Below are 14,269 nucleotides of genomic sequence, written 5' to 3' on the forward strand. Positions count from 1 at the left end.
TTTCCCCTTTACAACCACAAACATTCTGTTCATTCTTTTTGTTTGTTGTGCAAGATAAAATGACCCATTGGTTCTGTCCCTGTGGGACTTACCTGGTAGTGGGCAGGGACGGATACAGCAATAAACAGGTGGTGATAAGTACTGTAACAAAATAAAAATATTCTGTGTGCACAACAGAATAATAACCAGCGGTGTGACAGAGTGGCAGCCCCACAGATAAAGGTACTCACTAAAAAGAAAAAAAGCATCCCTAGAGAATTGATGTTTGGTAGCTGAGAAGGAGCTGCCAGAAGAACGGTATAAATGTCATTTCAGAAGGAGGGAACAGGAAGGGCAAAGGGCCTGAGGTGTGAACAGAAGAGGGACTGTTATGAATAAGGACACGTGTGGAGGGAGGGAAGTGAGACATGACCAGGGGTTCTATCTTGCTGAGACTTGTACGTCGCCGTCGGAGATTGAGATTTTATTTCTAAGACTAGTAGGCAGCTTCTGGGAGGCTTTAAGCAGTAGGCTGAGGAAGTGAACTTCGTGAGATAAATAGTTTGATCTACCATGTGGTAGACTGAAGGGAGTTTGAGAGTTAGAGGCCATCACTGTTACCCAGGTCTGGATTGGCCTAGCTATGAGAATGCAGAATCTGGGATCATCCTGGTCACAGAATCATTACAGCTAACTGGTGACTTAAAGATTGAAATTGGAAAATGAAGTAGTTTTGGGTGGTGCCAATGGTTTTGATCTGAGCAAGTAGGCAGGTTGATCGATGGAGAGAATACTGGGCTTGGGTGGGGTGGTTAGTGTTCACTGGGGCCATACTGCGTTTAAGCTACCAAGGAAACTTTTCAAATAGCAATTGAACACATGAGACTGTAGCTTGCTGTCCGCATGGCTACACTAACCATACATGGCTATTTCTGCTGGCTAGTTTCTGTCAGCTTGACACAAGCTGGAGTCATTTGGGAAGAGGGAATCTCAGTTGAGAAAGTGCCTCCTAAAGATTACCTGTAAGCAAGTCTGTAGGGAATTTTTTAAATTAGTGATTGATGTGGGAGGGCCAGCTCGCTGTGGGCAGTGCCGCCCTGGAGTGGTGCTCCTGGGATGATAGGAAAGCAGGCTGAGCCAGTCATGGGAGCAAGCCAGCAAGCAGCACCCCTCCATGGCCTCTGCTTCAACCCTGCCTCCAGGTCCTTGCCCTGCTCGAGTGTCTGCCCTGCCCTTCCTCAGTGAAGGACTGTGACGTGTTTATTTCTAAGCTGAAATAAGCCCTTTCCTCCTCAGGTTGTTTTGGCCATGGTGTCTTGTCACAGCAATAAAAACCCTAAGACACTATTTAGAATAAGTTTTAAAAAGGTAACTCCTCTCAGGGTCTGCTTTGTTTTGGTTTGGTTTTGATCTTCAGACATGATCTCACTATGTAGCCCTGGCTAGTTGGGGACCCACTCTGTAGACCAGGCTGACCTCTTAACTCACAGAGATCCGCCTGCCTCTGCCTCGCGAGTGCTGGGATTAATGGCATGTGCCATCATACCTGGCTTCCTGTGATACATTAGACAGCTCAGATATAGGATATTTTCATCAGTGAAGAAAGTCCTGTTGGGCAGCATTGGTCTAGAACTGCAACCTCTCTAGGATGAGAGTGTGTTCTTGGCTGGTGTCTGGGCTTCATTCACAAAAACCTGCCTGATATGTTGCAGTATGTGTTCACCATGGCCGTGCCACACAGACCACTCAGGAGGACAGCATTCTCCTCTGGGTTGTTCAAGGGATTCATCCCTCTGAGTTAAAACCCTGTGTTACCACCAAGTACAAAATGTGCTGTTTAACCATATAAAGTTCCAAGGGCAAGCTCGCCAGACTGTCTCCCATCGCCAGTTAAAGGGTCCCCTGTGCACCTTGCCTAACTAGTTTCAGCAGCATGCAGTGAGTAGGCCGGGAAGTTGTCAGGTTAAATGTGAGTTAAGGGGACATAGGCCTATAGGACACAGGAAAGCCTGTGTGTCAGAACCAAACATGGTACCTAAGACAGGTACTCCAATCCCTGTAAGCAAAAATATTCTTCCTTTTAAGAAAGGGACTAGAGAGCTAGGCTGGGGGAGTAAGGCGAGGTATTTAGGCGTAAGGCACATAATTTGCTGTTGGTTAGGAGGTTGGTTTATCGTTGTTGTCTTTTAAAAAAAAATTTCAGAGACTATTATTATTGGTTCTTACAGTGAAATTATAGGTGCAAACAATGGCAGAACAAATATTGCCTTAAATAATTAGACTATGAAAGAGAAGTGTAGGAATATTGCCTCTGGGGTGGTCGTATTTGAGGTCATTTATAGATCAATGGTTTTTGTCTCTTTTGAAAAAAATAACCAAGGTCTGGGTTATAGCTCAGTTGGTGGAGTGCCTACCTACCACACACCCTGCTTTTCCTCCCCAGCACTGTGTAAATGCACAGACACTGGGTGTGGTGGCGTGTGTCTGTAGTCCAGTACTCAGGAGAGAGAGGCAAGAAAATCAGGTGTTCAAGATCATCCTCTGCTGTATAGCAAGTTCAAGGCCAGCTTATGCTACATGAGCCCCTGCCTCAAAAAGCAAAATGGCAGTTGTCATCAAGTCTAATCTGAATTTAATCCCTGGGTCCCACGTGGGAGAGAGAACCAACTCTGACCGCCGGCCACACATGTGCCATGGCGTGCACACCTACACATGTATGTGTGCACACACAGTAGCTAGCACTTATCAATAAGTTAGAAATAGTCCAATGCAGTATTGAGAGGACAGTCCCTCCAGCTCAGGATGTCACGTAACAGCTCTGAAGTGTGTTTTAGATGTGTGTTGGGTCAATGAGGTGATATAGGTTTTAGATGGCTTCCTAGTATTTTCCTGGTGGTAGCACATCCCATAAAGATCCCTGGTTATCCATGAGATAAAGACTCGAGAGAACGTAGTCTGGGTGATCCCTTACCAGTTCTGCAAAAGAACATTTCAAGGTGCTGACACCCTGAAGCTGCTGGTGTTCTCATCTGAACCCAGACTCTGGTCCTTTCCATCCGACTCCAGCAGCAGAAGAGGAATCTTGCTAAGGAGGAGCCAGACACCTCAGGCAGCTCCCCTGTCCAACCTCACCAAGCCCAGGTTGTGACTCCAGGGGGGAGATTTACCCCCACAGACCCCTCCAAGCTCCTAAGTAAGACATCCCTTTGGTAAATGCACCCATCTGCTTGACTACGGAAGACTTTCTCTAATTAGAAGTTGGAGGTTAGGGAGGACCCACGTGGATGCAAAGAGCCCGTGGTGAGATATGGAAGAGAACTGAATGAATAGCACGATGGAGCATAGTGGTCCATCCCCTGTAATCCAAGCACCTAGGCTTGGGTAGGATGATGGCTGTGAGTTCAGGGCTAGCCCAAGCTACAAAGTTAGTCCTAACTCAAAACCCCTGTCCCCAAAATAGTTCATGGGAGCTGTCAAGATCTAGTATGGGTGTTCTGGTAATATTTTTCATATATAATGCTTTTATTTATTCTTTGAGCGTTTCATACATGTACACGATATATTTTATCATATCTACCCCCAACTCCCTGCTCCAACTTCCTTCCCCCATTACCCACACACAGCCTGCTCCCAACCTCATGAAGTCCTGTTGTCCTTCACCACCAATAAACCACTGAGTCCAACTAATGCTGTCCATATGCATACGTGTGTGGTACCATCCACGGTTCATGGGCAACCTGCCAGTGGCCACACCCATCTGGTGAGTTTCGAGTGGTAATTTAGTATTATCAAGCCACTGGTCCCTTTTCTGGTGTCCTGGATTTTTCTATATAAGTTGCCTTCTGCTTCTGAGGACAAGGCTGCAGGTGATGGCAGCAAAGGGGCCTCATTTCATGACTAGAAGCAGTGTCACGTTCATGGTAAACTGAAGTCAAGGGCTTAGTGCCAGGCTGTCACTCTGTCCCTTCCATATGTCTCAGTCAGAAGCAGGTGGTCACACCACAGCACAAGCTTCCTGCCAATTCTTTCTGCTTTACTTCTTACCAAGAACCCTGGGATAGTGACCCGGCGCTAACCCTGCCGTGACTATAAGAGGGTAATCATGGCCCTCCTTTTAGGGTTCAGTGGCTTGTCAGTTATCAGATGTGACCCTCAAGGTACACAAAAGATTAGCCAGAGATGAGCCTGAAGACCCTGACTTCTGATTTAGACACAGGGAGACAGAGAGCAGCTTCTTAGAAGTAGAAGCTAGCAGACCTTGCCACCTTCGTTACTATTAAAGTTTCCAGTTCTCTGAACAGTCAGCTCCCAGGAGGCCTGGAGAGCCCCTGAGGGTGGGCTTGTCAACACAAAGCCTTCCTAGCAAAGAAGGTCCTGGCACCGTCATCTTTCTCTCTGGAGCCTGCCCCTTGCACCCAGCCTTGGGCAGTGTGCTACCAGGTGTGTGGAGCCGCCACCTCCTCTGTGCCTGCGGCGGGTGGAGGCAGCTGGACACAGGGCCAGGGCCACCAGTCTCATTTCACAGAAAGGGTTTTCAAGCACAACCCAGGCAGAGGGATAAAAGGACATCTGTCCATCCCTTGGTGCCCAGCCCCAGCTTTCTCAAACAACATTCCTTTATGCGGGTCCCCCCTCCCTCTGCAGCCCCCGCCTGCCATACACTGACTCCTTTCAGATGGCCTGTATGGCGGACTTGTTTGTTTGCGCTGCAGCACGCAGGCTTTCTGTTGTTCTTTACTGTTCTCTCCCCGTGCACCCTCCGAGCACACCCTCTCTAGGGAAGACAGGAGGAGTGCTGGGGGCAGAGACAGGGACCTTGGCTAGGGGTTTGGAGACCTTCAGGGCAGCCCTTCCAGGGCAGACTCTTCCCAGAGACTGATCATCTGAGAGATCTTGCATAGGTTACCTGGTCCTCCTGGTCCTCAGTTTCCCCATCTGTGCAACCTCCTGTCGGTCCCTCAGGGAGAAGTATGTTGATACCACTGAGATGCTAGCTCTCTGTGGAGATGTCCTGGCTGTCCCAGGAGCTACGTAGTGGGGGAGGAGATGGGAGGTACAAAGAGCAAGGTTTGTGCTAAAGGGAGCAGCAGTTTTTGATCCACTGCCCACCCACCATCCCCAAGCATCGTCTGTCTCTGATGCACAACACTTCTAAGTGGAGAAAGCTGGGGAGTGAGTTCTCAGGCCTTAAAGAAGGGGGAACAGGCTCCTGCTGTTCCAGGAAGGGAGACAGTCGAATGTCCCTTTTAAGAGCTAAGCATGGGTTACCACTGTGGGCCAGGGAGGACTGTGTAGACCAGCAGACGCCTTTCCAACGTCTTAGCGTCTTAGCGTAGGGTGTAGACCTTGACTCCATATCACCTTTGATGTCTCCTTCAGTGTGCCTTTATCTCCTAGGGAGTTCCCTCTTCCCCTGTGGCCTTGTCTGGATCCCCGGCAACTCTCAGTAAGACTTGAGTGACTTTCTACTAGATTCCATGACAAATTATTATAGCGTAAGTGTTTAGACCACAGGAATGTATAATCTCAGAGTTCTGGAGACCAGATGGCCACTGCCAAGGTGCCATAGGACTCTAGTTTCATCTCCATTACTGTGATTAAATACTCCAACCCAAGGCATCTTAGAGGAGAAAGGGGTTTATTTCATCTTACAGATCACAGTCCATCACTGAGGGAAGTCAGGATGGGAACTCAAGGAGGAATCCGTGGAGAAATGCTGCTTGCTGGCTTGTTTGTTCATGTTTACTTAGCTTTTTTATACGTTCCCAGGACTGCCTACCTAGGGAATGATGCTGCCCACTGTGGGCTGGACCCTCCTCCACCAATCAACATGACAGTCCCATGTAGACAGGCCCACAGGCTATTGCGGTTTAGGCTGCTCCTCAGTCCAGGCTTTCTTCTCTGCTGGCTCTGGGCTGTGTCAAGTTAGCAATGAAAGCTTCCTACGGCATCTGGGTTCCTTCTGAGGGCTGTGAACCATCGCATCCTAGGCATCACCACAGCTTCTGGTATCGCTGTCAGAATGCTTTTCCTTGGCTTCCTGACTCATCTTCCTTGACTGTGCCTTCATCTTCACATAACGTTCTCCCCTGTAGCATCCTTTGCTTTGAAACTTCCCCATTGTATAAGAATATCAGTTACATCAGAACATACTCTAATCCCCCCTTATTTCCTTTTTAATTATGTATTTACAAATACGATCCAATTCTGAAGTGCTGAGGCTTAGGAGGGTTGTGAGTGGGGAAGTGAGACCCTGCAGGTGATATGGCCTGTGGCTCCTTCCCAGAGACAAGGGAAGGAACACTAGTAAAAATGAGCATCTATTGCCACGTCAAGTCCCTGGCTTCTCTTGAAGTTGACCCTTGTCATTCTGCACTGGAGGGAGGAGGAGGTCCAAGGTCTCCCTTCATGTACCTTAGACCCTGGTTCTTCAAGTAGCAGCCTATCACCCAACACACCCAGGGGCTGGGTACAGGGCTCCCTACAGGCCTGTTTCCCATGGGTGCAGCCAGGCCTTTCCATCCAGATTCCTCATTCTGGGAATTTGGGGAAGAATAAAATCCTTGTTCTTGGCTACCCCTTCCCCTCCTTCCCATTGGCTCCCCTGCCCCTTCTCCTCAGTGAATAGGACACCCACATTTAGCAGCTCACCAGGAGATTTCCAGCGTTCACACCAAGGGCTGTGTGTATATTCATGTATGTCAGTTTCAACCATAAAATCTGTTGAAAACGCAAGTCCAGGCCTGGGGCTAGAACCCAGTAGAGCATTTCCAAACATACATAAGAAATGGGGGAGAGAAAAAAATGTCTAGAAATTTCATATAAAAAACCAGTTTTCTGGATCTTCTTAGAAATCACAGTGTGATGAAACAGGCCCCATCTCCCATGATCTGAACCTCCTCCTTCAGAGCTGCCCCCTCACCACAGGACATGGCCCTCTGTTTCTCTCTACTGTCCTCATTCCCATCATTCTCCCCAGCTCAAGATCATGTGACCTGAGCATTGAGTAGTACTACCTTTAATGTCTGCCTCCTACTCTGTGCCAATGCTTGTAGCAAAAGGTATCTCATGCCTTATCAGCTGGAAGGGATTTAGACCCACCAAGGAAACACACTTACTTCCAGGGGAAGGTATTTCCAGAAAGATTTAACTACTCAGAGGAGACCTACCCTGAATGTTGGTGTTCCTTAATATAAAAAGGAGGAAGTGAGCTGAGTATCAGACTCACCTCTGCTTCCTGTGTATCTAGTATGGCCAGCTGCCTCATGCTTCTGCCACCAAGCCTTCCCCACCGCAAGGCACAGTATCCTCATGCCAGGAGCCAAAGTAGCCCCATCCTTCTGTCTGGTGTCTTAACAAAGCTCTGAGAAAAGTAACTCATACCCTGAGTTGTTGTTTCTTGGTGGCTCTGGTTTGAGGGGAAATTTGTGCAAGTGTGTCTCACTTGTGGAAGTAAAGACTAGACCATTCCTGCATAGAAACTGTCTATGGAGTCATGAGCCACACCCTGCTGTACTTGACACTGTCACCTACTTAGGCTCTGAAGGTAGGAGTCAGGGTGCCCGGGACCTCAGGGGCTGCCAGTGAACACCTGCCATTTGTGTATTTGTGTCTAATGGGGCTGAACTTGCTGTGAGGAAGCTGGCTGGGGAGGAAAACCCAGAGCCATAAACACGACTGTGGCCACAAGAACAAGTGACACCTCGCGACCAGCCAGTTGAGGGAAGCTATGGCAGGAGCTGCTGTCTTCAGGCTTCCCTTCCACGTGGCCACAGACTACGGCAGGAAGGATTTCAGGAAGTCAAAATGTCTGCCTCACTCCCCACAGTGACTCTTAGCTGGGAAGGAACGGTGCCAGCCTCTGCCAGGTCCTTGGCAGGCTGCATTGGTGACTCCTTGTATCTGTCTTTCTCTTTCCAAGGAAAATCAGCCTGTGGAAGTCCCTGGAGCTGTCTTCTCCTGCCACCCTTCCCACATAAACCTTCCTTATATCTTCTCACCTAGACAGCCATTGATCTGCTAATCCATGACTGTCTTCTCTGTTCAGCAAGTATTTGCGCGCCCTCCTGGGGCGCGTGCCTCAGGGGCCCCACTTGAGGCCCCTATTCTAGCTCAAGAGGCAATCAGCAGACGAGTAAGATAGAAAGGAAGTGAGCTGCTTCCAGCCCTGAGCACCTGCACATCTTCCCACAGCAGAGAATTTGGGCAGGACCCAAACACACAGGACTGTCTCATGTCCCACGAGTGCATCATAAGAAAGTGGTCACTCGCCAGACGTGATGGCAATGCCTGTGATCTCAGCAGCCAGGAAGCTGAAGCAGGAAGATGATGAGTTCAAGTCTAGCCTGGACTTCAGAGCAAGATCCTGTCTCAGGGTCCTCTTCCCCTAAAGAAGAAAGCTGTCACTGGACGGAAAGGACATGGTCTGTCATCGCACTCATGAGTGCATGTGTTAACCCTTCTTGTGAACACCGTTATACATCTGACTACAAAATTCCTCACATTCCAAATACTGAAACTTGTCCAACCTAAAGTAATCAACCAGAACAGTTTTCTTTGTTTTGGATTCTTTACTGGTTTATAAAGGTCCCTTTGGCATCCTTCCGGGATCAAGAAAGTCTTTTAAATGCCTTGTGGAAGTTCCCCCCCCCCACAAAAAAAAAGTTTAAAGACTTTTAAAGTTAGGGCTGTACCCTATTTCCCTGGGGTGACCTTTGCACACTTCTGATTCATGGTCGGTGTTTGCTTGTGGAATGCAAAGGTGAGCCCAGCCTGACGACAGAATAAACACTGCCCTGGAAAACAAGAGGTACATGTGTTGTCTGTGTGATGGGCTGCTGCCGCCAGGTCTCAGTTCCTGAAGTACCTGGGGATGGGACCAGGGGAACCTCATACAGAGGATCTTCTGTCCACATGTAGAGAAGGTTCTCTAGACCTTCTGGGACCTCACAGCTAGGCTTGAGAGAATTACTAAAGGAAGACATGGCTAGGGGGGAATGTGTCTAATCCAGAATGTTCCTGCGGCAAATGATGCCAATGTGTGGCTGACTCTCCTTGGAGTCTCTTTCCATGTTGGATGCCTGTTAAGTCTTGTGATACTGACTCGGGCTTCTGCCGGAGAAGAGTGTTGACCTGTGATGCCGCCCAGGAAGGGCTTTGTTCATGAGGTCACTCCAGGAGTTGTTGAAAGGATGACACTTGTGGCAATGCTGCCTGATGGTCCTCATGCCTCCTTGAGGTCCGACTGGGCTGGGGCAGTGGAAGAGGTCACACCTATCCCTTCCCCTTTGTCCCTCTTCTCCTTCAGGGTTAGTGCGCTCCCATTGTCAGCCCTCCCTCTGGGTGTGGTCTATGACTCAAAAGAACTCTCCGGAAAGAAGCACTGGCTACTCAATACTGGGATGGGAGCTGGTGAGTCACTCTTTCCTGTGACAACGGACTCTGTCTCCTGGCTCTTAGGAGGAGCAGGTCCCCAGGGCAGCTGTCCCTTGGCTTCTCTCATTTAAAACAGAAGTTTCTGAACTGAACAGAAAAGCCTTAACAGTTTTGTTTCCATTTGTAGCCATCATGTCTCTGTCCAACTGGACTTCCAATCATTTTCCAAGTGGAGCCTTAGGATTGGTTCAAAGTGAACACCTGGTCTGTTTCCTCTTATAGCTGCTGTCTGGAGCCCACCCACATCAACCCATTTGAAGCAGGAGAACAAGTGTGAAAAATGGATGCTCGTGAAGTGACATTTTACTCTGGAACTTCTGTGTGCTGAACCTCTTGTTCCCAGAGTTGAGATAAAGTTGTCAGCTGCTCTTCTTTAGAAGAACTGCCCTTTGTGCTGTATACCTGCATTTCCTATATATTTGGTATTGGATCTCCTCTTGTTTGGGATGTGTGGCTGATAGTCATCTTTAAAAATGCTTTTATTTGTGGAAAAAATACTGGTATTTCATATGAGCCTTCGCTCTGCTCAGACAGTGTATGTCCACATGAGTTTTCACCCTTGTAATCACCCTTGTATGTGGCCACTGCCTGCCCTCGCCAGCATGGAGTAGCACTCCAGGACGATGTGTTCCCTGTCTTGGGGACACCACTTTCTCAAAGAACCATATTCCTCACTGCAAAACAGGGTTAAGGCACTGCATTTGTTTAACATCTCCAAGAACATAAGCCTTGATGTCGTCCCCCTGCCCCACCTCCAGCATTCAGTCCCATTGTTTGGCAGGAAGTCTCAAGAGTCATTGGCTGTTCTGTGAAGTATGAGCCTGCTGAGGGCATGTGGGTATAACATTCGGTTTCTGCAAGAGTCCAGTTAGAGAAACAGCAGGCAGCAATCCAAAGGTCCCTGATATAAGCCCCTGAACAAATGATAATCACCCAAATATTTGAAAACAGAGGCAAGAAATGATGCCAAAGGAGGACATTGAAGACATCATCTCTGACTCAGATGACAAGGGAAGAAGAGCATGATGGGAAAGAGAATGTGCTGGAGTCCCATTACTAGGACTAGTGCTCCTCAGTAGGTAGAAGGCTATAGGAATGTCATTGCACCTACTTCATGCAGTGTTATTGCTAGGGAGGTTAAAAGGCCAAACATACAATAAACATTCATGAGATATTAACCCGTCGTCTCCTAGACAGGGTGACATTTGAGACGGGAAATGTCAGGGATGTTAGAAAATGGGAAGTCATCCTTTTGGTTTGCGGGAGAATGGAGTCACTGCAAGGGCACAAGGGCACAAGAGAAAAGGAGACTGGGGTTACCATGGAAGGTGTTATAGAGGAAGATCTGTGCAGGACAGTGCTTGCACTCTCTTCAGGAGAGCGAAGGTGTGAGTGAGACCCTGTGTGAGGGAAGACCCAGAAGGAAATAGGGGGCCACGGGGATGCTTACAAACCTCTCGCTCCCGAAGGGGAGGCTGGGAGGGAGCCAAGAGTCCCTGTCCCTGCACTCTCCCCATTTTCTCATTCCTCACATCTCATGTTTTCTGCTGCCTCCGCTTCCTCTCTTGTCTCTGCACGTCCCCGTCCTCGCCACACAGCTCTTGTGTTGCTCCAGTGATCAGTGCTGCCGGTTCAGGTCACCTTGGTATTGGTTAGTTTTCTCTCTGCTGTGATAAAATATCCAACAAAAGGCAACTCAAAAGAGGAAGAGGTTATTTTGGCTAAAAGTTTAAGGAGATAGAGTTAGTCACGGCAGGAAAGGCCTGGGTGGCAGTTAGAGGCTGGTCACCTGGTGTCTGCCATCAGGAAGCTAAGACTGCTCCACTCTCTCCTTTTTACCCAGTCTGGCACCCTAGCACATAGGATGGTACTACCCATATTCCCAGTGAGTTTTCCCCCTTTAGCTGAGCCCAGGGGTGTCCAACCTATAGTCAGTGGTTCACATGTGTCCCAAGATATTTAGCCCAACATAGTTTCAGATGACAAGATCGTGTTGCAATGTCAGAAAGTCAGGCATCTTGACTGTTAAACTTTTCTGGAAACATTCTCATAGACAACCCCAGAGATGTTCCCATGTAAGACTAAATCCAGAAAAGCTGACAATGAAGATTAGCCTTACCATACACACTCTCTGAGCCCATGCCAACAGCAGTCACTAAGAAAGCTTCAGGGTTCAGTAAACTGAAGGAATGAGCTGATAGAGCGGTGGCCAGAAGGCGTGATGCTGTCTCAGTTCCCATGGTCTGTGAGAAGGAGGTACGAGTTCTGATTGGTCCTACACGTAGCCTGCCATACGTTCCTTGGGAGAGAAACATGGACTCAAAGACATGCTAAGAGATTCTGTTGTGTCCCAGGACAGACTGGGGGAAAACAGATGGCATGAGGTGGAAACATTGACCCTCTTCAGATGTTTTTGGACCTATCAGGTGAAAGAAGGAATTGTGTAGCCCCAGAGGGGAGGAGCCAGGGGTGATTGCCAGGACCTGGAGGCAGCCAGCCAAGCATACTAGGATGTGTGCCGAAGACTGGAAACATGAGTCAGATAGTAGAATACTTGGTGCTCTCCTTCTGTTTGCAGTCATGTCGGGTGGGTGCCTCAATCGGTTCTGTATATGATGCTCTCAGTGTCTGAAGAGTGTAAGCATAGGCAAAAACATTAAATGGTAATATGTGTGAAAACCCCTTCCCTGCTAAGATCATCCTTTGGTCTTGCTAAGTTACAATGATGGCATTTCAGTGGGCAGGACTGCAGTCCAGAGAAGGGGTAGAATATGCTGAGAAAGGACTTGGGATATATTAGTCAGGAATCTCCAGAGAAACAAAACTTATAGAATGAATCTCCCTCTTTCTTATATACATATATATATATATTTCACATAATATATAATAAATCACACACACACATATATATGTGTACACACACACACACACACACACATATATGGGATTTATTAGAATGTTTTATAGGCTATGATCCAGGTAATTTAACAATGACTGCTTATGAGTGGAAAGTCCAAGCATCCAGTAGTTTTTTTAGCCCAAGAGGCTAGATGTCTCAGCTGGTCTTCAGTGGATGCCAGAGTCCCAGAGAAGCAAGGCTCTAATGCCAGGGAAGGAATAGACTTGCTAGCAAGAGGGAGAGCAAGCAGGTGGGGGGGAGAGCACTCCATTCTTCCATGACTTATGTAGACTACCCACAAAAGGTGTAGTCCAGATTAAAGGTGTCTCTTCCCACCTCATAAGATCTGAATTAAAGGGGTATCTTCCCACCTCAAATATCCAGATTAGAAGTGGAACTTCTCACTTCAAACAATTTAATTAAGAACAAAATCCCTCACAGGTGTGCTCATGCATTTGCGTTTTAGTTCATTCCAGACGCAGTTGAGTTAACAACAAGAGTAGCCATCACATGGGGCAACCAGAAGAAAACAGCCACCTTGATAGCACAGTGGCTAAAGCCCTCGGAAGTATTTTGAGATTAAAACAGCCCTCTAAGGTCGTGCACGATAGCTCACATCTGTAATCCCAGTGCTTGGGAGACCAATGTAGGAGAAACACCACCAGTTTTAGGTCAGCCTGGGCTACCAAGTAAGTTCCAGGCCCCTGAAGGGAAAAACAAACAAACAAACAAACAAAACAACCTGAAAATCGAGGGAACTTGAAAGGAACAAGAAAGGTAATTGAATTTCTGACAGAGAAGGAAGAAAACAGTTTATGAAGAATATCTAAAGAGTTTCTTTTTATAATGTGCTGTAAAATTCCTCTTTCTGTTCCTCAAGAGAATATAAGATGCATAGATAGATAGATAGATAGATAGATAGATAGATAGATAGATAGATAGATAGATAGATAGATAGATATGATAGATAGATAAAATTCAACCAGGTGGTGGTGGTGCAAACCTTTAATTCCAGCACTTGGAGGGCAGAGGCAGGCAGATCTCTGAGTTCAAGGCCAGCCGGGTCACAGAGTGCGTTCCAGGATAGCTAAGGCTACACAGAGAAACCCTGTCTTAGAAAAAACAAAACCTATAAGGGACTGGAGAGACCAATGGTTAAGAGTGCACACAGCTCTTGCAGAGGCCCTGGGTTTGGTTCCCAGAGCCCACATGTGACTGCTCATAACCACCTGGAACTCCAGCTCCAGGGAATCTGATGCCCTCACTTGGCCTCTGCAGGCAATCCACTCACACGCACATACTCACACCTATCCACATAATTAGAAATAAAACTACCTTTTCAAAATCCAACTATTGAAGCTGTGTATAGTGGTATATGTCTGTAACCCCAGCCTATGAGAGGCTGAGATGAGAGCATAGTAAGTTTGAGACCAGCCTGGGCTACAGAGCAAGACTATGTCTCAATTAAAAATACATATATACATAGATAAAGAAGCAGGTATTAGTCTGATAATTAGCCCACTTCTGGAATGCATCTGGGTTTTCTCTAGAAAATACCAACATGGCCGCCATCACCATCAAGCTCCCTTAGACTTATTTGGAAAGAGAAATGTGAGCATAGTAGTAAACCCAGTGCTGCGCTGTGGGGCATGCTGGTGCATACCCAGTCCCCGGGAGGCTGGCACAGACGGGGAGATTGAGATGGGTCTGGCCTGCATTGTGAATTAAAGGGTAATCTGGGCTACATACTCTGTCTGAGGAAAAGGAAAAAAATCCCAGCTGGTTGCTCAAACCTCCTAAACCTCTTGCTAACATCTGGCTTCCCAGGGTCACTAGGATTGTGGTTGTTTGGGGGCACAGAGACTTGGGAAGCTCCCTTGGGCAAGGTCCGTCCCTGCCCTTCCTAGAGGGAAACCTGAGTTTTACTTCTGTGTAAGCCTGCTCTCTCTGGCCCCA

General features: G+C 47.7%; 1 protein-coding gene across 1 annotated transcript in view; it reads left to right on the forward strand.

Moving 5' to 3' along the window:
* The window catches only part of Fa2h (fatty acid 2-hydroxylase), a 56,119-nt gene that overhangs the window by 19,114 nt on the left and 22,736 nt on the right, over positions 1-14,269 (forward strand). The gene's annotated exons all lie outside the window — the stretch shown is intronic.

Source organism: Microtus ochrogaster, chromosome 4 (genome assembly GCF_000317375.1).
Source record: "Microtus ochrogaster isolate Prairie Vole_2 chromosome 4, MicOch1.0, whole genome shotgun sequence".
In the NCBI taxonomy this organism is placed as follows: domain Eukaryota; kingdom Metazoa; phylum Chordata; class Mammalia; order Rodentia; family Cricetidae; genus Microtus; species Microtus ochrogaster.